General features: G+C 47.3%; 1 long non-coding RNA gene across 4 annotated transcripts in view; it reads right to left on the bottom strand.

Moving 5' to 3' along the window:
- LOC111181380 (uncharacterized) overlaps positions 1-22,432 on the bottom strand; it is a 220,894-nt gene extending 198,462 nt beyond the window's left edge. For all 4 annotated transcript variants that reach the window (XR_016394544.1, XR_004022467.2, XR_002646472.2 and 1 more), the window contains exons 1-2: positions 22,033-22,432; positions 19,784-19,974 (exon numbers count right to left, since the gene is read on the bottom strand). This is a non-coding gene — a long non-coding RNA (uncharacterized LOC111181380). The remainder of the gene's footprint in view (positions 1-19,783; positions 19,975-22,032) is intronic.
- Between the last annotated feature and the right edge of the window lie 353 nt (positions 22,433-22,785).

The following is a 22,785-nucleotide window of genomic DNA, read 5'->3' as shown; positions in this document are numbered from 1 at the left end:
ATGTACACATATCAGTTATATATATACACAGATCCCCTCTTTTTTGGATTTCCTTCCCATTTAGGTCGTCACGGAGCACTGAGTAGAGTTCCCTGTGCTATACAGCAGGTTCTCATTAGTTATCTGCTTTGTACATAGTAGTGTATATATGTCAATCACAATCTCCCAGTTCGTCCCACCACCCCTTCCCCCTCCCCCGGTATCCATACATCTGTTCTCTACGTCTGTGCCTCTACTTCTGCCTTGCAAATAAGTTCATCTGTATCATTTTTCTAGATTCCACATATAAGCGATATCATACGATATTTGGTTTTCTCTTTCTGACTTGCTTCACTCTGTAGGACAGACTCTAGGTCCATCCACGTCTCTGCAAATGGCACAATTTTGTTCCTTTTCGTGGCTGAGTAATACTCCATTGTGTATATGAACCACGTCTTCTTTACCCATTCTTCTGCTGATGGACATTTGGGTTGCTTCTGTGCCCCGGCTATTGAAATCAAAGGGAGTTCTAACAGCAGTGACAAGACCACGAGGCAGCACGCCCACAGCCGCTGTTGCATATATCACACCCCTACTTCATCACCCTCTCTCCTGCCTGCCTGCTCTAATCACTGATGCTAAGTTTGAGGAGTCGTCTTGTGAGGGCTGGCCGGTCACCCCACTCCGGGGGCTGGCCTGGAAAATCCCCTTTCCTGTGTCCCAGAGGGAAAGTGAGCCTCCGCCCACACAGAGAGGAGGTCTGCTACCAGGTCCTCCGCCACTCCAGGCCTTGCCTCCACTTCTCACTTGTCACTGGACCTGCTCTCTCTCACAGGGTGCCCAGCGCACGCCCAGTGGGCTGTGCACATGCAGCCGTGCTCCAGGGAAAGCGCCATGGACCAGACACCAAAAGCCTGTGTGCTGGTCCCAGGCCTGGGCTTTCTGTGTGGTCCCGATGCCGCAAAGCTTGTTTCCTCAGCTGCAACCCGGGAGTAATAACCACTCCCCAGCTGCAATGTGGGGGAAATGAGGGTGAAAGGGAGAATGCGTATGAAAGGCCTTCGTGAACTGAGAAACACTCTATGATGTACAATAGGAGACGGACGTGCAACCTTAAAAAGGAAGGAAATCCTGACACATCACAGTGCACGTGAACCCTGACGCTACGCTAACGAAACACGACAGTCACACAAGTAGTAGCTCCCTGTGGCCACCGATGCAGGCAATGAACAAGGAAGTACGCGGCTGGATGAGGAGACAATTATTCCAGAGGAATTCCCCAGTATTCCAGAATTCTCTCATGGAAGGCTCTTGGAGGTTTCAGAGATGCCAAGTAATACAGGATGGAAAAGAAGTGATGCATGGTGCATAAGTTAAAAACACAATAAACCTCCCCCCTGTTCCTTATTATTCTTCAATCACTGAGATTTAAACTTTCATTATGATAACCTAGTATTTTGTTAAATGCAAAAACTCCTCTGCTGCTTCATTTCTGGGGACAAACCCCAAAGAATTAAAAACAGGAACCCTAACAGATATTTATACCCATTTTCATAGCAGCGTTATTCACGACCAAAACGCGGAAGCAAACCAACCATCCATCGACAGATGAACAAAAAACCAAAATGTGGTCTATCCAAAGGAACATTGTGTAGCTTTAAAAAGGAAGAAAATTTTGACACATGCTACGACAGGAATGAACTTTGGGGACATTATGCTATGTGAAATATGCCAGTCACAAAGTACAAATATTGTATGATTCCACTTATAGGAGGTACCTAGAATATAGGCACACCTTATTTTATTGCTCTTTGCAAGTTGAAGGTTTGTGGCAACCCTGCATCCAGCAAGTCTGTTGGTGCCATGTTTCCTACAGCATTTGCTCTCTGTGTCACATTTTGGTAATTCTCACAAAATTTCAAACTTTTTCATTATCATTATTATATTTGTTCTGGTGATCAGTGATCTTTGATGCTACTACTATAAATCGCTGAAGGTTCAGTGATGGTTAGCATTTTTTAGCAATAAAGTATTTTTAAAGTAAGGTGTATACGTTGACTTTTTAGACATAATGCTATCGCATACATAACAGACTACAGTATAGTGTAAACATAACTCTTATATGCACCGGGAAAGCAAAAAGTTCATGTGACTTGCTTTATTGCGGGAGTCTAGAACCAAACCCACAATATCTCTGAGGTCTGCCTGTAGTCAAATTCATAGAGACAGAAGGTAGAATGGTACTTTCCAGGGGCTGCGGAGAGAGGGAGTTATAGTTTAGTGGGTACAGAGTTTCTGCTTTGCAAGATGAAAGGGGCCCTGGAGATTGGTTATACAACAATGTGAACACACTTAACACCACTAAACTGTACCCTTAAAAATGATGATGGTGGTAAATTTTACGTTATGTTCATTTTACCACAACTTTAATAGGAAACATGGGCCCTGCACATCGTGTGCTCCCAGAGGCCACTTGGTTTTAGAGGAGTTTCTGAGACTCACGTATACTACATAGTCAACCGATATATATGGAGTCGAAAGACGATCTTGTGCTTCCCCTTCTCTCCAAGAAAGGGGCTTCAATAAAGGAAAAGGTCTCTGGCCGGAGACGAGACCTTTGGCAGGACAATGAGCCTGCTGACCACGCCATCTTTCAGACACTTGGAAGAATCTCTGATGAAGGGTTTCTGGGTCTCTGTAGCTTTCTACCTCCGCTTCTGCTGCCCCAGACAGTAGATTCTCAGCCTGCAGTGCATCAGCCCAGCCCTTCCAAGTGTCTCTTCCTCAGGGCGGCTGCCTTGTTTTCCTTCTCTTCTCACTCTATGCTTTCTGCCTGGGTCATTAGACTTTCTTTTACAGCATTTACCATCTCTATGCTAATGAATCTCCAGCCCAGATTCCTCTTCTGAACCATAGATTTTTATATCCAAATGCCTATTGAGTATTTCAAAGACTCAGTATCTCCTTCTACCCCAAACCTATCTACCCCAACCCTGCTGGTAGTTCAGTGAATACCACCACTGTCCTCCCAGTTAGAAGCCAGGACCTAGAGGTCAACCTCAGCTTTCCCTCCCTCACCCCTGTATCTAAGACCTGTTGTTTTTATCTTGCAGGTATCTTTGGGATCCACTGACTCCCCCCTGCCATTCCCCACTCTCACAGTGGCCTGGATGGATGCAAGGGCCTCACACTGCCCTGCTCCAGCCATAATCCCCTGTATTGGGGCCGGGGGCCCAGCAGATGGCACACCGCCAGTGCGGTCCTTGAACAACCCCTGTTTACAAAGGGTCTTGGCAGGGTTGACAGAAACCAACAAAGGATGGAGAGGCCCCCTGGGGCTAGCAGCAAGGGGAAGCTTAGGTGCCTGGACCTGATGGCAGCTGTTACTACACATAACCTAGAGAGAGGGTCGTAGGGGGAAAGGTCCGCCAGGCAGGGTCCGGGGCTGCAGGAGGGGAACACACCCCCACGCCAATCTGAGGCCACAGGAGGGAGGGAGCTGGGGAACAGACACCCCAGTTTCTAACTCCTTCCACCCTCCCATCTCCTGCTCCTGCCTCTTATGGGCTGAACCTGTCTGGAGATCAGAGGGCAGAGAAACCTGCTCTTGTAGTCCAAACAATGTCAGCCTACTGGGACACAGAGCAGGATGGACAAAGGCAGCGAGCGGGACTGGAGAGGCAAATGGAAAATATCGAGCACACCCTCTCTGATTCAGTTCCACACCGCAGCTCCAGTGACTTTCCTGTAGCGCAAATCTGATTTTGTCATCCCTTCACTTAAACGTATTCAACAGCTCCTCATTACCCCAGGATGATGTCTGAACCTCTTAACACCATCTCCACATTGTTCCTGCCTAAGTCTCCAGGCACGCGCCCATCAACCCCACCACTGCCCGCACCCCTAACCCTGATGGCTCTTCCTCTCTCTCTCCTCTGCAGCCATTCTGAATTGATGGGTGATGCCCTCTTGGGTCTCTGTACCCCTTTCCCTGCCAACTTATTCCACTGGTCAGTTCTCTCTTTGGTTGTGGCCTCCTCCAGGCAGCCTTCCCTAAATACCCAAGATGGGGTTGGGTGTCCCTCCTGTGACTCGTCTTTCTTCTCACCCCTACGGTAGCACACGGTACTCACTCATCAAACACTATTGTTTTTGCCTATTTCAGGTCCATTTCTCCCATAGGCCAGAAACACACTGAGAGCAAAGACTGACAGCCCTAGCGTTAGCACAGTGCCCCGCACACAGGCACTCAACACATACTTGCTAAACCAATTATCTACAAAAATCATATGACTTTGATATTTGGGTCTGAAGATGTTTAGTGACTTGTCCAAAGTCACGAGGCTGCTCAAGGTGAAGTCCAGATTAAAGAAACTGTGAGTTCTGATTCTTGAGTGGGTGCCCATTCCACCTCTGTGGGCTGCCGGCCAAGGATGCCCCAGAGCTGCCAGAAGAAGGTGCTGTTGCTTTGTTTTGCCCTGATATCTGGGCAAAGATATTTGCCCAGAAGTCTAGGCTCCACTGCATACAACAGTGGTCCCTCCTCCCTATAAGGCATGTAAGCGAGTCTCCTTCTTTTGCTGGTTTCTCTGGCAACAAGGCAAGAAGAACTGATGTGGGGAAACAGTGGCAGAGAGTTAGAGAAGGAAAGTCCCAAGACCAAATGCTTTTGCTGGAAAGATGAGAGAAAGAGAGAGAGACTGAGTCACTGCAAACCAGCATCTCCACCCCAGCCAACGAGTTAGTCCAGCATCGTGCCCCACCCAGCACTAGAATACTTCTCACACCAACCCATCCTGTGGAAAAGCCCAATCCCCCTTGCAGCAGATATACATGCTCCAGATTTATTTTCTCAAAGCATACGAGGGCTGAAGTCTAGGGTGGTGAGATAGCAGGGGTGACGCTGAGAAGCACCTATTTTTTGTGAGCAGTTATTGGATTTCTGCTCCCCCCCCCCCGCCCCCCCACTTCTCCTCCTTATTCCTGTTGAATGGAGAGTGTTTAATAGAGCGATGGCAGGCCTTCATCCGAAGGAACAAACAGCTAAACAGCTAGCAAGCCTGGCTCTCGAGACACTAGTAGGATGTCAACATGGGAGCCTCGGAGAAATTCTTCTTGAAGAGTACTTTAGTCAATAACACCAGGGAAGATGGCGAGGGCGCAGGGCGAGCTGAAGTGAAGGCACCTCTCTGTGAATAAGGAGAACCACAGCGCGTCCTGCACTCTCCGCTCGCCAAAGAGGGGCTGCAAGTCCTTTCAAAATGCACAAAAGCCTCCCCCGGCACTCCCATTTAAAGAAAAAGGGGTCATTATGTCCACTTTGTAAATAGAGGCGCAGAGAAGGCACCAGTGCTTTGCCCCAGTCCACAGCATGAGGAAGCAGGGAAGCCCAGACGGGGGCCGGACGCCCCCCAGCTCCCACGTGGGGAGGGTCTTCCTGGCCCAAACAGGGGGCACTGGTCACAGGGCTTGGTCCCAGGCACCCCAGTTTCCCAAGAAAATTCACAGGTGTAGGAGCCTTCAGAACGAGACAGCAGAAAGACATAGGTCCTTGTTGGTCTGAGGCATAGTGGAAAATATATTTAAAAATAAATGAACAAACACAGCAGCAAAAGCTTGGGGCTTGGTCAGCTGAATGGGGGCAGCTTCGGATGTGCAGGGCCCTAGGAAAAAGGCTGTAAACTTAGGTTGCCCTCCTGCCTGGGGGATCTCCAAGGACTTCACAGATGGAGCCTTTTTAAAAAATAAAATTCCAAAGTACATTGTGCTTAGGGCTTGAAAACACAGAGAGTCCTTAATGGAACAAACTCCTTAATAGCCTGACGCTGCAGTAAGTACCTCGGGGAGGGATTCGGGTCTTATTTAGTGAGGTCCTAATGCCTGGTGGGTCTGTGGCAGAGGAAGGGAGGGAGGGAGGGAGGGAGGAAGGATGGAAGGAAAGAAGAGTGGAGGGAAAAGAAAGAGGGAGAGAGAGAGAGAGAGAGAAGGGGAGAGAAGGGGGGGGAGGATGAAGGGCGGTGACAGGACAGGAATTCAGAGAAGCAGAAGTATTCATTCCCCTCGCTGTCTCCCTGCTTCGGCAGTGAGGACATGGTCAGAGGGGCCGCATGGCACACCTGGACAGGGCCAGCTCCCATCTACTGCCCCCAAACTCACCGCCTCTGGCAGCACCAACCCCCTCTGGCCCTTCAGGCCGAGGACCAGCCATGGCTTCCCACGGCCATTCATCCCCAGAGCTGCCGTTCCTAGCCCCCTGCTGCAGCCCTGCTCGCGCCTCAGTAAACAGTACCCTTCCTCAAATTCTCTTCTGTTAAAGCCTTTTGAGTGGGTCTGAGTTTCCCGTGCAGGTCCTGACTGATGGGACAGTTGTCTTGAGTGGTGACTCCTTCACCTCTAAAATGAGGATGAGGATCCTAAGTGGGCAAGGTTCTTCCAAGGCAACGATAAAATATGATGTCTATGGGGCACCTACTGCTTGCCTGGAGCTAGTTACAAATTTTACATGTGTGAATTCCTTTTCTCTGCCTTTGACAACAAACGCCTTGCCCCTGGGCTTTCTGAAAGGGATGAGGGCCGTGATGAAGTTGCAGCCCATCGCCAGGGTCCAGGTTCCCTGAGCTACTGAGCTTCCCAACCTGGCAGCCTGGGTGGCCTTTGAAGAAGATGTTTCTATCAGCTCACAGCTAGAGGAGAAGCAGGTGCTTCACGGGTGTGATACAGACTCGGGCATCCATCTCCAGCCAGGGATAAAGCTGGCAGGCGTGTGTTCTAACTTAGCAAGGAAGGCCACAAAGGCCTGCGGGACCTGGGATCTCCCCTTCCTTGAGGCCGAATTTTGAGAATCCACACTCATCCTGCTGGGCAAGGCCTCCCTTTTGGGGTGGTACTTCACTAAGCTTCGGGCTCTGGGGTCACAGTCAGCCACCTCCACTCTCAACCATTAAAGCATCTTAATCACTCATCACCATTGCAGAGGGCTCATTCGGTCTCCAGAGAAAATCCAGCTCACTCTTTCTATCATGCATTCTTTCAAAGAGTACATAAGGACTTACTATGTGTCATCACGGTGGCCCCAGCTGTCTGCATGGAAACAGAAGAATAGGGGAACTTGGGACATGGTTTTCCAAGATTACAGAAGTCCTGATCACTAGCGTGTGGGCTGACTAGAAACCAGGCTGTTCTGAGCCTGGTGGTTTGTTTCTTATTGGGTTAGCCAAAAAGTTCGTTCCGTTCGGAGTTTTCCATAACATCTTACGGAAAAGCCCGAACGAACTTTTTGGCCAGCCCAATACTTCTGTTCAGTCATCCTGATACTTGTCTTATCAGCCCATTTAGGCTCCGTGTTTGCTTTTGTTTTCCCATCACCCCGATATTTGCTATCATTTTACTCTCATCACTGCCGCTGTAACTATAATCCACCATGTTCAGCTTACAAAGGACAGTTTATCATTCATGTGGAAATGTATCTGATGACTTTTTCATCTAGTCCTTTGTGCAGGATTCCCGGTACTATAAACTCTGAGACTTTGCTGAAGAAAATTAACAAAAAGCAGAGAAAATTATGGGATTGTGGTCTTCTGTTTTAAAACATTTAATGTGTAGGGTTTTTCATCAGTTTTATGGAATGAATCTTCTATGCATGGAAACACATTTCTATTAGTTTCTGTATTAATGGCACATTAGTATTTACACTAATCTGATGAAATCAGGAATAATAGCAATAGCTTCTTTTATCCAACAAATTTTATTAAGCACCTACTAAGTGCCAGTCACCGGTCTTAGTACCAGTGAGTGAAATGAAGACCCCACTCTCTTGGCGATTATAATCTAGTAAAAGGAGGTGGAGAATGAGCATGGATATGATGTCAGGGAGTGACACACGTGAAGAAGGAAAAATAAAGCAGGAGAAGTAGGCAGAGAAGGTCTGGGTGCTATTTTAGGTAAAGTGGTCAGGGAAGGCCTCCTAATAAAGCAAACATATTTGGAATGTGGATTTGTTTTGTTTTGTTTTGCGGTACGAGGGCCTCTCACTGTTGTGGCCTCTGCTGTTGCGGAGCACAGGCTCCGGACGCGCAGGCTCAGTGGCCATGGCTCACGGGCCCAGCCGCTCCGCGGCATGTGGGATCCTCCCAGACCGGGGCACGAACCCGTGTCCCCTGAAGCGGCAGGCGGACTCTCAACCACTGCGCCACCAGGGAAGCCCCATGGAATGTGGAGTTTTGAAGCCAAGAGTATCCCAGGTAGAGGAACAGTCAGTGCAAAGGTTCTAAGACAGCAGAGGCTTGGTAGGTTAGAGGAAGAGGAAGAGCGAGGAGGTCAGTGTGGTTGCAGTGGAGTGAGGGGGGAGGTGAGTGGTGGGAAATGAGGTCATAAAGGCTGTCGGAGGCTGCATCATGCAGGATCCCACAGACCATGGATAGAACTTTGGATACGGTTCAGAGTGAGTTGGGAGTCTCCTTAGACGGTTATGTGCAGGTTCTGAGCAGAACATGATATACTCTAAGTTCTAGAAGACCCACTCTGACTGCTGCGTGGAGAAAAGATGTCAGCGTGGGCCAGGGCAGAAACAAGAGGTCAGTTGGGGCCACTGCAATAGTCCAGGCAAGAACGGGTGGATCCTCTACCAGAAGTAACATATTTGATGTTTGGCTTATATTCTCCTTGGCTTACGTAAACTGGGATTTTTGTCCTCCTTGGTGAAAATAAAGTTTCCTACTCCATAGCTAACCACATGATACAGACTTTCTTAAATGGAACCTAACATTAACTAAAATTATGTTACCAATATATTCTTTTCATCCCTTTCACCTTTACTTGACGGAAGAAATACAAGATTCTTTTTTTCTTTTCTCTGCATAAAAGTCCTCCTAGCAGTTGGTCTCAAATGTTTGGGGAATGGTACAAGATGAGATGAGGAATTGAGAACTCTGTTTTATTAAATGTTCTTTTCTTCTAGTAGAATTGGGCTTAATCACTTCCAAACTGCACATTTCAGACTTTCACAAGTTAGCCTTCAAAAGAATGCTTGTGATGCTAAGTTTTAGGGGTTGGATCATATCCTGAATTACAGTATCTGAAAGTTTTCATGTCTATTAACAAAAGACTGCTACTGAATTTTCACCTTGAAATCAGTTTTAAAAAAATGGAGAGAGCAAAACATGGCATTGTTACCATTGTATTATTTGTTTATAATATTCAGTGCCCCTCTCCGCAGACCAGTTCCTGCAGAACAATAATTCTTCTCCTCCTGCTAATGCTGAGCTTGACCATTTGATTTCCTTTAGCCAATGACATCTGAATGAATGTGGCCAGTGTCATCTCTGCCAGGAGCTTTCAAAGCTAATACAGGGTTTCACCACTGCTCCTTCCCTCTACCGTGAGGTTGACGTGTCCCAGAGGGGGCTGCTCCTTTAGCCTACGCTCTGGAATAAATCTTTCCTATGTTACAGACTATGCAATTGCTGTTTCTTCCTCTTAGAACTTTCCTGATCCTTCTCTTGTTTGATTTTCCAAAGCATAAAAGACCGTGCCTGAATAGTTGGGGCTCTCCTGAGGAAGGGTATTCTGAACATCACGCTCTCAGCAGCTCACATGCTTATCAGCTCTCAGGACAGACAGCAAAGCAGAGAAGAGGGTCGGGGAAGCCCTCTCCACCCTTGCTCAGGTTTTCTCAAAACCCTGCCCGCAGGTTACCACCACACCTGCTCTGAAAAGGCCTGACCAAATGCCGATGCAAACCACCTCATGAATCAGAGTTGCTAGCTCCAATTAATATCACTAATACCTCTCTTTGTTTTCCACCTTTTCTAGCCCTTCCCAATTCAATTTTCCCCCATATTGCTGTCTAGTACTGTCTATGTCACCAAAATGAGGGATCTGTCACCAAAAATCAAATCTTTTTGTGGTGGTGAGTATCTCCCTTTGTAAGATGATCGTATCTTCCTTTAAGTGGCTGGAATTACCACCAGCACAGTTTCTCTTGCATAATAGGTCCACCCTGAAGTGGAGCTATTTTAAGCCATCCATATGATTGTTGTCACTCTTTGTTCCCTAACACCTACATGGATCCTATTATAAGTATCTTGGTTTCCTTTATTTCTGCAGGTCCTCACTCCAAGGGGGAAAAAAAGATGAATTATTTTATTTCTTTCATTTAATTTTCCAGACGCCTGGGGAACCGTGCTTAGAGAAATCCAAACAGAAGAAGAAAAAAGAGTGCTGCTGAAAGACGATCGGCCCCAATGCCTTTACTTGGCTTTAGAGAAAAGAAAAAGGTGCTTCAGTGGGCAGTGGTCCATTTGAAAGGACAGAAGAGAAATCTCTTTTTGTCTGTGATGGTCTCCTTTACAGCCCACAGTGCTTCTCTCTACGTTTTGCAAGGGGGTATCCCATGAAGCAATATGCATATGTCCTCACACATACACACATATACACACACACTCCCACGTGTATGCAAGCCAAAGAATGGAAGGGCTTCTTCTGTGAGCTGGCAATAAATCTCTATACAGCGAAATACAGTGATAATGCCGGTAAGAGACTAAGCAAATAATTCATTCCTGATTATTATCCAAAACTTGAGAAGTCTTGTACTCTTTTCTAAAGTTTTGCCATCATCAGCATTATCTCAATTTTGTGTACTCTGAACCTCCCAATTCATTACAAACAATAGAAAAATATTACTATCACTGACAACAAAAGACAGCATTCTGACTGCTTGTTATGCTATGTGCCAGATACTAAACGATTCATGTGAGTTTTGTGACTTAATTTTTAAAATAGCCCTTTGAGTTAGATATGATTGTTGTCATTGTTGCTGTTATTATTATTATTATTATCATTTTCCAGATTACGAAACCAAGGCTTTGCGATTTAAATAACTTGCGCTTGAGTTTCAAATCCCAGTCATCTGACTCCAGGACCCAAGGTCTTAAGATAGACACCGGTGTTGTCTCGCTATGGAAACCACGTGGCAGGACAGGAAGCAAAAGAGGAGAAAATTCACCATTTAAGCAGTAAACCATTTTACCTAATAAACCCAATCCTACCTAGCAGGCTCTCCCCTCTTACTGCAATATAAACTGGGACAAGCTCCCAAAGTTCTTTTCTCATTTCTCAGTTACACTGCAGCCACATTACGTCACATGAGCCCCTATCCATAGGAGCAATCTGTAAGTGGCTCAGTCTCATAATGAAATCCTTTGGGTAATCCCCTAAAACTCACTGGCTGGAATCCAAGAAGGAAACTTCGAACACCAAATTCTACTCTAAGTGAAAAAACATTTTAGTAAGGACCTAGAATATTTATAGTAGGTGTGAATATCCCTCTTCCCACTTACAAAAGTGATAGAAATTCTGGATGAGATATTGCCACCAAGACAGAGAATCTTCTCCCTATCAGTATCGGGAACCAAAAAATGCCGTGATATATTGGAGAGGAACAGCGTGGAAACAGCACGTCAGAAAAGACCTCATGAAATACTCGCCTAGAAAAAGGCAGTCTCCACACACCCAAAGCCCAGGCTTGAAATCATTTATATTTGATATCCACAGAGCGGAGAGCACAGAACTCAGTTCTAAATACTAGAGAAACAGAAACATGTTGCCTGGGGGGAGTGCGATGCGACAGCCAGGCCCGGGATCAACGCTAATGTGGTCAGACACCTGCGCGATCAGCCGCGAGAATCACAGCCCGCACGGGGCTGCTGGCAGCCTCCCGGAAAATGCGACAAATAGCAGGGCTGCCCACCCTGGGACATACCTGTGTACACAGAGATGTGACTCTGACTAGTACGTGTATTAATTATTTCCAAGGCCTGGCAATAACTCTTAGGGTTTCCGCAGCAGACTATCCAGGGCAGCGCTCTGAGCTCTGCAGGAAGAGGCATAGGGAGCTGTGGGAATTTTCCCACGTGTGGCCCCAGGGTTCCCCCCAGCAGCCACCCCTCATTTCTTTAGCCACAGGTAAATAATGTCCAAAACAGGGCTGAAAATGGAATGATTCACTCACTCCCTCGAAGGGCTTCCCAAACATACACCCATCTCTACAGCTTTCCCAGCACACCACAATCTCGTCACTCTCGCCCCATGCAGTTTTCTTCCATCTACCCTAGAGGAACACTCTGCCCCAAGAACATATATCTACACCTTCTTCTGTAGCACACGTCTGCCCGTGTTTTGCTCCCTCCTGGCCTCTGCAAATGCTTTCTCCAGGCCTGGAATGCTCTTAACCCCTCCCCCCATACTCACACCCCAGCCCTTCTGCAGAGTCCATCGGACCCTGCAATCTGCTTGCCTGTCTGTCCTCATCCCACTCACCCCCTCTCACTCCTGGGTTGTGAGAGGTGACTGTGATTAAAGAGAGAGAGCTTTGTTATCTTGTGGAGGCTCATCTCTGAAGACTGGTGAGCCTATGTCAAATGCAAAGATACTCGGTGGGGGACCAGTGAGTGTAAGAATGCCTGCTGTCCATCCAGATAGAGCTTGGAGCATCTCTACCTCTGGACCATTCTAGGTACTGGCAGGATGGCACAGACCCTGAGGAGAGACTGGAGGCATAAAAAAGAAACATGGGGAGAGCAGAGAAAGTGGGGACTCATCTGAGGCTGCCCTAAGTCAATTGAAGGGTGACCAATGGGAAAAGCAGAGAACTGTTTTACACCTTCTAGAACGCTGTGTGTCTGAGACTGCCTATCAGTAAGATTATTTTCTTGTCCCTACATGGTCTTTTAGACATGGTAAGATAACTGTAGAGTTCCAGAACATGCTCAGCTGCGCCAGCGTCCTTGACCCGACCTGGTTCCGTACTTTTCCAGGGCTCGCTATTGGTCCTGAACACACTCTCCCTTAAATACAGATTTGCTGCTTGCTTGATGTGTATATGCCTTTTCTTCTGAATGAATTTCTAAGTTCCCACAGTGAATTTCTTGTATCCCACAGCCTGGAACTTAAGCATGTGCTCAGTTTATATAATTATATAATCTCTAATAAGATGTAGTTTTGTAATTTCTTCCTCTGTTATCGTATTATGTAAAAACAGCAGGGTGGATTTTCAGCAACTCCATGGAATTTTTTTTCTGGGCAGTAGAGAGTGGAAAACAAAACGAATTTATTACCGTAGAGTTCTGGAAGTCAGAGGTCTGAAATGGTTCTTACTGGGCTAAAATCAAGGTGTTGGCACTCCTGGAATCTCTAGGGGAGAATCTGTTTCCTGGCCCTTTTCAGCTGCTGGACGCTGCCCACTTTCCCTGGCTCATGGCCCCTCTTTCCATCTTCAAAGCCAGCAGCATAGCTTCCTCAAATCCACATCCAATTCTGACTCTCACGCATACGGATCCTGGTATATGGGTCACATCTGGATAATCTGGGATCATCTCCCCATCTCAAGATCCTCAACTTAATTACAACCACAAAGTTCCTTCTGCCACATGCACAGGTCCCCAGGCATTAGGACAGACATCTTGGGGTGGGGTGAGGGACTCATTTTTCTGCCTGCTGCAATGTAGGAGCTATTATTACTCGCAGACCTGAAGGGGAAGAAAAGGGAATGGTTTCCCAAACCCAGAATGAGTTATGGTGGTGGGGAGGTCTAAATGGGGACTCGGTGGTGGTAATAAATACCAGACCCAATCCCTTCCAACTTTGCAGAGTGTTTTTGAGATGGGCTCATTTAAAGTAGAAGCTACACAACATACAAATAAACTTAACTTTAGGGGTCTTGGGTGGAGAGAGAGAGAGAGGCCAGCTGAAGGAGGTGACACTCTAACACAGTGGAGAAAGTAAGAGCCCAGACTCTGGAGCCAGACTGCCTGGGTTCAAATCCCAGTGTTACCATTTACTGGCTAGATGACTTCAGACAAATCACACCAGCCCTCTGTGGCCCCATCAGTAAAACAGGGATGATGATAAGAACATCTAGCTCACAGAGAATTTAATGAAATAGTATTTGTGGAACTCTTAGCATGGCTAATAGTGAGTGCTATTGTTACTCTTGTTTAAGAGGTTGCAAACGGATTCCAGTGAAAAGCCTCTCCACGCTGCAGACGGGGAAAACAAAAATGGTTTCAAAGGGAAGTTACAAGGTCAAGCACTCAGAACCACAGGTCCTGATTTTCAGACAACCTGTTTCTCACAGTGGGCAACTCGATGAGGACTTCCTCCAGACCAAGCAGGATTTACATATTTAACATGTACATATGGAAAGGCCAGCTACTGCTCAAAATATACCTGTCGAATTAAAGCAACAGCTCTGGGATGGATTTTAAATATGTTCAGAAAGTCTTTGATGCACCTCCCGTCAAGAAGTGAAGGCTAATTCTCTTCCCCTGGGGTACTGGCTGGATTTAGGGATTTTCTAATGAATAGAATAAAGCAGAAGTGCTTTATGACTACATCATAAAAGGCACTGCAAGGTCCTCCCTGTTCCTTCTCTTGGGTCACTCACTCTGGGGGAAATAAATGGCCACATCGTGAGGACACTCAAGCAGCCTATGGAGAGACCCACAGAGGGAGGAACTGAGGCCTCCTGCCCACAGCCGTGTGAGAGCACCATCTCGAACGCAGATCTTCCAGCCCCAGCAAACCTTCAGATGAATACAGCCCCTGTAGCATCCTGACTGCAGCCTCAAGAGAGACTCTGAGCCAGACCACCCAGCTAAGCCGAGCCCAGAATCCTGACCCCTCAGAAACTAAGAGTAATGTTTGTTGTCTTAAATCCCTAAGTTTAGAGGTAATTTGTTATGCAGCAGTAAAGCTCTTTTGTTGATAAGACATCAAACAAACAGTCTGATTCTTTCACCAGTAGCATCTTGAAACGTGTTTCAACATCATGCATGTATGTCTGATTATACCTAGCAGGCAGTGAACCTGAGTCCTTTGGGGTTTATAAAGGTATTTTCGACATGTGCATGTGTACTGCCCAGAGACCTGGGGGTACATCTAGGACGCTCTCTTTGTACGGTTCTCCTTCTGATACACAGACATGCCTTGGGATGGTGCTGGTGCAGTCGCCCTGTTACTACATTTGGCCAGCAGACACTTTTTCATCTTTGAAGGTCCTATCAAGGACTTCAGAAAATCTCCCTCATTCACTTTTAAATAAATCCCTAATTTAACAAAACCTAACTGTCATTCTCTGGCAATGTCTCACATACATGGGCCCACAAACTTACCAAGGGCTGCAGTTCATTCATTCAGCATTAATTAACTACTGATAACTAGTTAATTACTAATGGACGCACCAGGCACCAATCTTCACAAAGATGAAAAGGCATGGCCTGTGCCCTCAAGAACCTTCAGGAAAATCACTATTACATAGTCATGTACAACCATTGTGGAGTAGCATTCCAAGACCCCTGGAGGAGGGTGGGGAGACCGCAGACTCAATTGCGCAGACTCAATTCTAACTTTTGAAAAGGATTTTTGTAGCAGCTTCAGGACCCCCCTACCCTGGCCCTGAGTGGAAAACCAGAAGAACACAGAGCGTGGTGTTTCTGATCTGCAGTATTACACAACGCCTGGTGGAGTATTCAAGTTCAACAAAAGCACCAGACAATAAAAACTGTAATCCAGGATGTCAGCATTAGCCCTGAACACCCCCTTGGTTCCTGTGAAAGGCTGAAGCCAAGTGCTCAGTGCTGGGCAGGGAGGAAGCGCAGACATCTTCTCCTCGACAAGCTTTGTTCCGGGTCAGTCTGAAAGGTACACCAGGCTGCCCCAGCTCAGAGGCTGGCGGAACCCACATAACACGTGGAATTATGTATCAGTAAGAGACTTCCAGAGTGTTTATTCACTTCCCACATTCATTTATCAGGTATGGGATTGAGAGGATTTCCCCACAGGATATGTAGAGATTAGTGTGCGGCGAAAATGCTTTTTCAACAAATGCGTCTACTAATCAGGTCCTGGTTTTCGCATTCTAGCAGGACGGTGCTTGCTGCCCTTCGCTGGCATTTCTGGCAAGAGCAAACATCCACGCTGACCAACAAAGCAAGCTGAAGTGTGGACGTCTCTCTATCACACCGAAATGCAGCTGTCACTTTTTCAAAGCCCACGGGCGTGTTTTAATATTACGTTAGATCCGTACATTTAAGATGAAACGACTTTAGGTCTCCCAGAGCCTACGACACCTGAATGAGAAGGGAAAATACCTTCCCCCCCCCACTGCTTTGTCTACCTGGAGTCATCATTAGATGATTTCCAGAAGCTTCTCAAGCCCGTGCTGGGTCACAGGAATGTGTTCATTAAGAATCCGCCCCATTGGAGCTTAAAAATGCAGCTGAAGGCTCACGGGTCTCTTGAAGGGCAAGCGGAGAGCATGGCCGAGGCCGTGCTTCTTATATAAGCCTCTCTCACTGCCTCTACAGCGAGGCCAAAGCAACCTAATGAAGAGCGAAAACATCACCCCCTCATCTGCTCTGTTCTTTGCCAAACATCTGGTGTTACATAATAAGCCACTGGGGTCGTTTTTCTTGCTTTCCTTTGCTCGCTTTTTAAAAATAGGCCTAACAATTAAATCTGGTTTTTAAACTCTAAATTTCATATATTTTCCATAAGCTCTTTGAGCGGACTGGTCTTGATTATTCTTTTCCATTAAAAACCCGTACAGTAATGCTCCGAGCAGAAATCTCTAAAATAAAGCTGAGAACCAAGAAGGGAACCTCTGATCCTTCCTCAGTGTCTTCAGAGGTCCGTTCCTCACAGGCAAGCAGCTCAGGACAGTAAGGAAGATAACAACGTGCCAATGGCCGGAGCCGCCAATGACCTCCGCGCTGAGGAACGCTTGCCTCTGCACAGTGGCTCAGTTTTCCACAAAGGGGAATGATACCTACTACACCTCAAGGAATTTCTTTTTTGTTTAGCTCCTTACAATTTTTCAAAGCACCTTGAGACAGGACAATGGGCTGGAACGTGCTCTCAAGTCACAGCTGACCGTAAGGTCGCCAAGTCCTTGGTCAGACACAAGGTGTGGCCATGAGGTGGGAGTATCCTGGTTTTCTTTCTCTCCCTCCCCTCCCCCGCTCCTCATAGAACCCGGTCCAGGCCTGAGGCCAGCCTCCTTTAATTTTCCAGGAACTGGTGTGTCTTTTCCCTTCCCTGGCTATTCTCTTTTCTACCTCTTGGTTACTCTCCCAGCTCACCGACTGCCATCCACTTACCCCTAAAGAAACGAGCACGCGAGAAAATACAGTGAAACACCGTGTCTCAGGCACTGTGGCAGTAACATTCTCTTTAAGGAACACATTATCCCCTTATTGTGGAGAAACTGAGGCTCAAGAAGATTAAGTAACTTGCCTGCCAAGTAGCTGAGCTGGAATTTGAATTCAGGCCTGTGGATAGAAGTGGCCATGTAAAGTCATGGTTAAGAGCTTGGCTTTTGAAGTCAGCAGAGCTGGGTGCAAATTTGAACTTTGCCACTCAACTGTGTCACTTTTGGCAAATCATTAAATTTCTCTAAGCCTCACTTTCCTTATCTGTAAAATGGAGACAGGAGATAATGATAAATGTGTCTCCACAGGGTTTTGTGATAATGAGAAAATGAAGGTAAAGTACTTGGTAGAGTGGCTGGCGTGCTGGAAGTTTTCAATAATTATAAGCTATCATTATTAGTATCCACTAGATTTACTATAAACCACTCCAGTGCACAACTTCCACAAGAACACTCGGCCTTTTGCTGTTAGGCTTTAAACAAAATACCTTAGTTAGTCTATATGTAGTAGCAAGTAACAAAAACCTAATGAAGAGTTACATCAACCACAGGGATTTTTATTCTTTGCTCAACAAGAAGTTTGAAAGTAGATGGTCCTAAGGTAGGTTTGGTGACTTAATGATACCATTGGGGAATCAGGCTCATCATGGCTGCCACAGCTCCAGACATCACATCTTCATGTGATAGAATGGAAAGGAAAAGGACAAAAACAACATTCTCCTCATATTCCTCTCTCTTATCAGGAAGGAAAACCTCTTTCAGTTGCTTCCAGCAGACTTTACATTATATATCCTTGGTCAAAGGTGACCATATGTCTGCATACGTCTGGCAAAGGAGAATGGGATTGCCATGGCTGTGTACAAACTTTTTCTGTAAAGGGTCAGATAGTAAATAATTTAGTCTTTGCAAACTATATGGTCTCTGCCACAAGTAGTCAATTCTGCTGTTGAAGCATGAAAGCATCTGTACACAGGAGGTAGACAAATGAGTGTCTGTGTTCCAATAAAATTTTATCAAAAGAGTCAGCAGCTGGATTTGGCCAAGTCCTCCCTTGGACCAATCATGATTCATTGGTGGGTGTCACTTGAGTACATGGCCGCCAGATTAAAGTTGGCTTCCATTAGCAAGGAAAAAAGGAGAATGGATGTTAGGCAAGTTATGTCTCAGGGATAGTGGTCCTGTAAGACTCTGGGGAACAGGACAAATCTGAAGACGTGAGGGGCAGGGCTGGAATTGTCAGGAAGCTGGAGGTTACACTGATGCAGAGGTGGGCTGGTGCAAACTTTCAAGCCCCCCCTCCGCCCCCGTTGTCTACACCAGTGGTTCAAACTGCTTTGGAAGAGCCCTAGGATTCCTCAGATGTGCCTGGGGTGTGTGCACAAGGGACCACAGTGAGGCAGCCGGCTGCAGGCCCCTGCCTCCACAACTCTGGCCAGAGACCACTTTTATCTGTTCTACATACAGACACACCTCAGAGATATTGCAGGTTCAGCTCCAAACCACTGCAATAAAGCGAATCTTGCAATAAAACAAGTCACAGGATTTTTTTGGTTTTCCAGTGCATATAAAAGTTACGTTTATACTACTGTAGTCTATTAAGTGTGCAAAAGCATTATGCCTAAGAACGCAGTGTATGTACCTTAATTTTAAATTACCATATTGCTAAAAAATACTAACCATCATCTGAGCCTTCAGCGAGTTGTAATCTTTGCAAGAGCAGTGTCAAAGATCACTGACCACAGATCACCATGACAAATACAATCATTATGAAAACGTTTGAAATACTGCAAAAATTACCAAACTATGACACAGAGACATGGAGTGAACAAATGCTGTTGGAAAAATGGCACTGATACCCTTGCTTGTAGGATTGCCACATACCTTCAATTTGTAAAAAACACAACACCTGAGAAGGGTAATAAAGTGTAGAGCAGGGGAAAAAAAAGAGTTATGCCTGTATTGCATTTCTGTTTGTGGGGCCTTTATAGGAGGCAGCAGGAGAAAATCTCTAATAAAAAAATTAAAAACCACTGGCCTAAAAGATAAAGACCTATCTACCCATAAGACATCCCTTTCTAATTATATCTCCCATGATTTTATTAAATAAACTCTGCCCCCAGGAGATGGAGACAAGTATTTCTCAAGTTATTCCACCCTTGTCGCTTTCCTTCAACTTTGCACCCCAGCTCACGTGCAGACCAGGACTCCCCTCTTAATTCTACTCAAATAGAAAGTTTCCCCAACATACAAGGCTCCTTGTCAGCCTAACATACTCATTTTGCATGTAACACACTTGGTGTGAAAGGGAATAGAAAGAAGTAAAAGATACAGAAAGAATATAAATGAAAGTTGAGGATAAGGTGATGAGCATGATTAGAATATATATATTTAGAAAAACAACGTGTACTTCCAAATGAGTTTTACCCTGCCTGCATCCCTGGGAGTACACGCTCTCCAATAAGGCGGCCAGGACTCACCTCCTGGGAGAATTTTCTCTTTTGGAATTACATTTAGATCCAGTTTTCAAGCCACAGAAGAAAACCAGACTCGTTTCAGTTAGAGTGTATCCTATTTCCTTTCACCAAAAGTAGTTTCTCTTACCTTGATCGCTGGCTTTTTCACTGGACTCCAAATGACTTCTAGATGGTTCCAAACATCATATTCGCCTTCAAAAACAGCTTGTCAGGATTGAAGGTATGAACAGATGTGCCTCGGGTTCTCAAGGCGATTCCTCAGAAGATGCCTCCCTCTTTCCTTAGGGTGATGGCATCTCCACAGCCATGGCCGGACTCCTGAAAACATGACAGAGCAGGGAGGCCTCTTCAGCTGGCCCAACCAAGGAGGGTTCTCAGACTATATCAGGTAGAGGTGGGCCTTGAATTCAGGTGAGGTTTGATTAAGAACACAAATAAAGATTCAGAGATGGAGAAGCACTTTAATTCTACACCTAGACTCTGAAATCTCCATTTAAATCCTGGTTTTGCCATTTACTAGCTGTGGACCTCGCACTATTTACTTAACCTCTCCGGATCTCAACCTCTTCATCTATGAAATGGGAATAATAAGACTACCTCTCAAGGCTGTTGTTGAGGATTAAATGAGCTAATACAGGTAAAACACTAAATATGATGTAAATGTGTGTTGTTGTCAGTATTATTAGTCCCCCATATTAAAAAGTTTAGTCCAATCAACATAAAAAACCTGACCCTTTCGTTTAAATCAGCCCTTCTCTCCTTCTACCAACAGCTGGAAGCTGGCTTAGGTTTGGGGACTTGTGGTTGGGGGTCGGGAAACGTAGTCAGTGTTTGTTTCTTCCTCTCAGATCCTCCAATCACCGGCTGGTGGTTCAGGTCTCTCAGGGCCCAAAGAGCAAAGTCCTTCAGGGAAGCCTCAGTTGTAATTAGGGGTTGGTGGCAGACATTCAGATGCTGGCTCTTTGTCTCGTGGGGTCCTTCTGTGGGTTTTTTTCCATGGTGGGATGTTCCCTCCCATGGGCAGCCTCGGTTGGCAGGCCACCCTGCCCGCACAGGTCCTTCTTCCTACTGCTCACTGTGGCCCCGGCCCTGCCTGGGGAAATAGGTCCACTTTGCCAACAGGAAGACTAGCTGGTGATGTGTGCCTTGCCAGCTCTTGGAAGAGAGTCTGGTCCAAATACCTCCTTCTCTAGCCACTGCAAATGGTTCTCTCTACTCTGAGGTCGCCTTGGTCCCCATGTCCCCCAGACTCCAGGAGACACCTGCAAGGTCTCCAGGTGGTTCTCTGGAGCCCTCCTCACCTATCTTAAGGTAGGTGCGAAAGCACAACAGGTCGACATTTTTCTAATAAAATGTTCCCTGCTGGCCTTACCTGGGTCCTTAGCCTCCCATCGCACAGCCTGGAGTTAAGGGGTGGCACTGTCCCTCCAGCAATCCCACAGAGATGGCCTGCACCTCACTGGAGAACGTGGGGGGCAGTTAGTGGGCACACAGATTGTTCCGTGTTTGCCTCTGAGCAGAAACTCCAGCACATGTGCATAGGAGTCCCCCTCTATCGTTCTGTCACAGGTGGATGAATGCTAGGTTGGAGCAGACTAGAAGCACTGTGAGAAATTTCCTGGAGGGCAGCTTAGGGGGCCCAAGGGAAGGGCCTGACTAACTGGGAATGTTATTTGGGCTTGGTGGTGTAGACAATGGGAAGCCTAGGAGTGTTTCTCCTTCTCCCTTGTAGGAAAGTGCCCCAAGTCACCATCTTGCCCTCACATCCTCTGAGCTTTCTCTTTCCCGGAGTCGGATGGCCCCAGAGAACCCTCAGAACATTTTGTTTAAAATCGAAAAGGAGTGGCAAGCACGTGCTTGTGTGTTTTTCTGTGTGAGTGTAGTGGGGTTGGACTGCGGTGGGGGACGTGAGACCAGCCACGAGCCAAGGAGAAAAGTGAAGGCAGAGAAAAAATGCCAGTGAGCAGAGAGAAAAGTCGGCCCTCCAACCCTCACACACTAAATGAGGACGCCGGGCGTGCAGCGGGGTCAAACGAGGTCAGAGGAGATTTGCTCTCTGTGCGCCTGGAATTAAGGGCATCCCAGGATAGCTGCGGGGCGGGAGGTTCCCCGGGTCCTCCTCCACATAACGGGGTTAGGATCCCAGGACTCGGGTGCAGGGAAGGATCCTCCGAAACGGTGGTGGTATAGGTCTTTTACCCCCAAAAAGGAGGCTGCAGATTGCTTCTCTGGAGGGGGGAGGCTCTCAAGAAAAGAGACAGAATAATTGTCGATAGGTTTGTGTTAATATATCTCTTTCAGAATCAATTCCCAGTAGAAGGGCTCTAAAACAAAACGAAAAACAACAAAAAAACAGTGCTGAAAACATCAATATACCTGCTTCAATTACAGGATCCGAATCCTGATTCTCTGAGTCGAGGACAAAGAGAGACGCCATCGAAGCGTGCAACTCTCCCAGAGGAACTCCGAAATCGAAGCGGCGCGGCTAGCAGGCCTGGGAGCGCCTCAGGCCCGGGTGGGTCTATGTTCATTAAAACTTTTGCAGGAGGGATGCGCGGGCTCCGGCCTCCCCGCGCGGGTCGCGCGGAACCCGGCCAGGACACCAGCAGCGCGGCACTGCCACCTTGTGGGCGCCGTTCGGCCGGGCGCCGGACGCCGAGCGCCGAGCGCAGGCTGCAGTCGGCGGGGCGGGCGGGCGACGGCTGGGAGCCCCGCGCGTCCGGCGCCCGCAGGAACGCGCCGCAGAGCCGGAGCCGCGGGAGCCCGCGGGGGCGGAGCCGGGGGCGGGGCGCGCCGGCGCCGGTCACGTGGGTTAGCAACAGGCAGCAGCCAATGGGAGCACGAGTCAGGTGGTGCGTGAGTTCGCCGCCGCCGGAGAGACCAGGCGGGTGTGGAGGCTTCCGTGCCCCCGGGGCTGAGTTGGGCCGGGAAAAGGCTTCCTAGAAGGGTGCGCCTCTCGGGCGGGGAGCCCTTGGCGGTGGAGGGGCGGGTGAGAGACTGAAAATAGCAGAGGGCTTTAAAATAGGACTTTCCCACTCGTAGGACCCAGAGCAGTGACCCTGGAGGGCGGTGGGCGGCGGTGGGGTGGGAAGCAGAGGAAGAGCAGCAGAAACCCCGCCCCGAGCCTGG

The sequence above is a fragment of the Delphinapterus leucas genome, chromosome 10 (assembly GCF_059928025.1).
Source record: "Delphinapterus leucas isolate spDelLeu-1000000601 "Yukka" chromosome 10, BTC_Dleu_Yukka2, whole genome shotgun sequence".
Lineage (NCBI taxonomy): Eukaryota > Metazoa > Chordata > Mammalia > Artiodactyla > Monodontidae > Delphinapterus > Delphinapterus leucas.
This window is presented reverse-complemented; position numbering and strand designations above follow the sequence as displayed.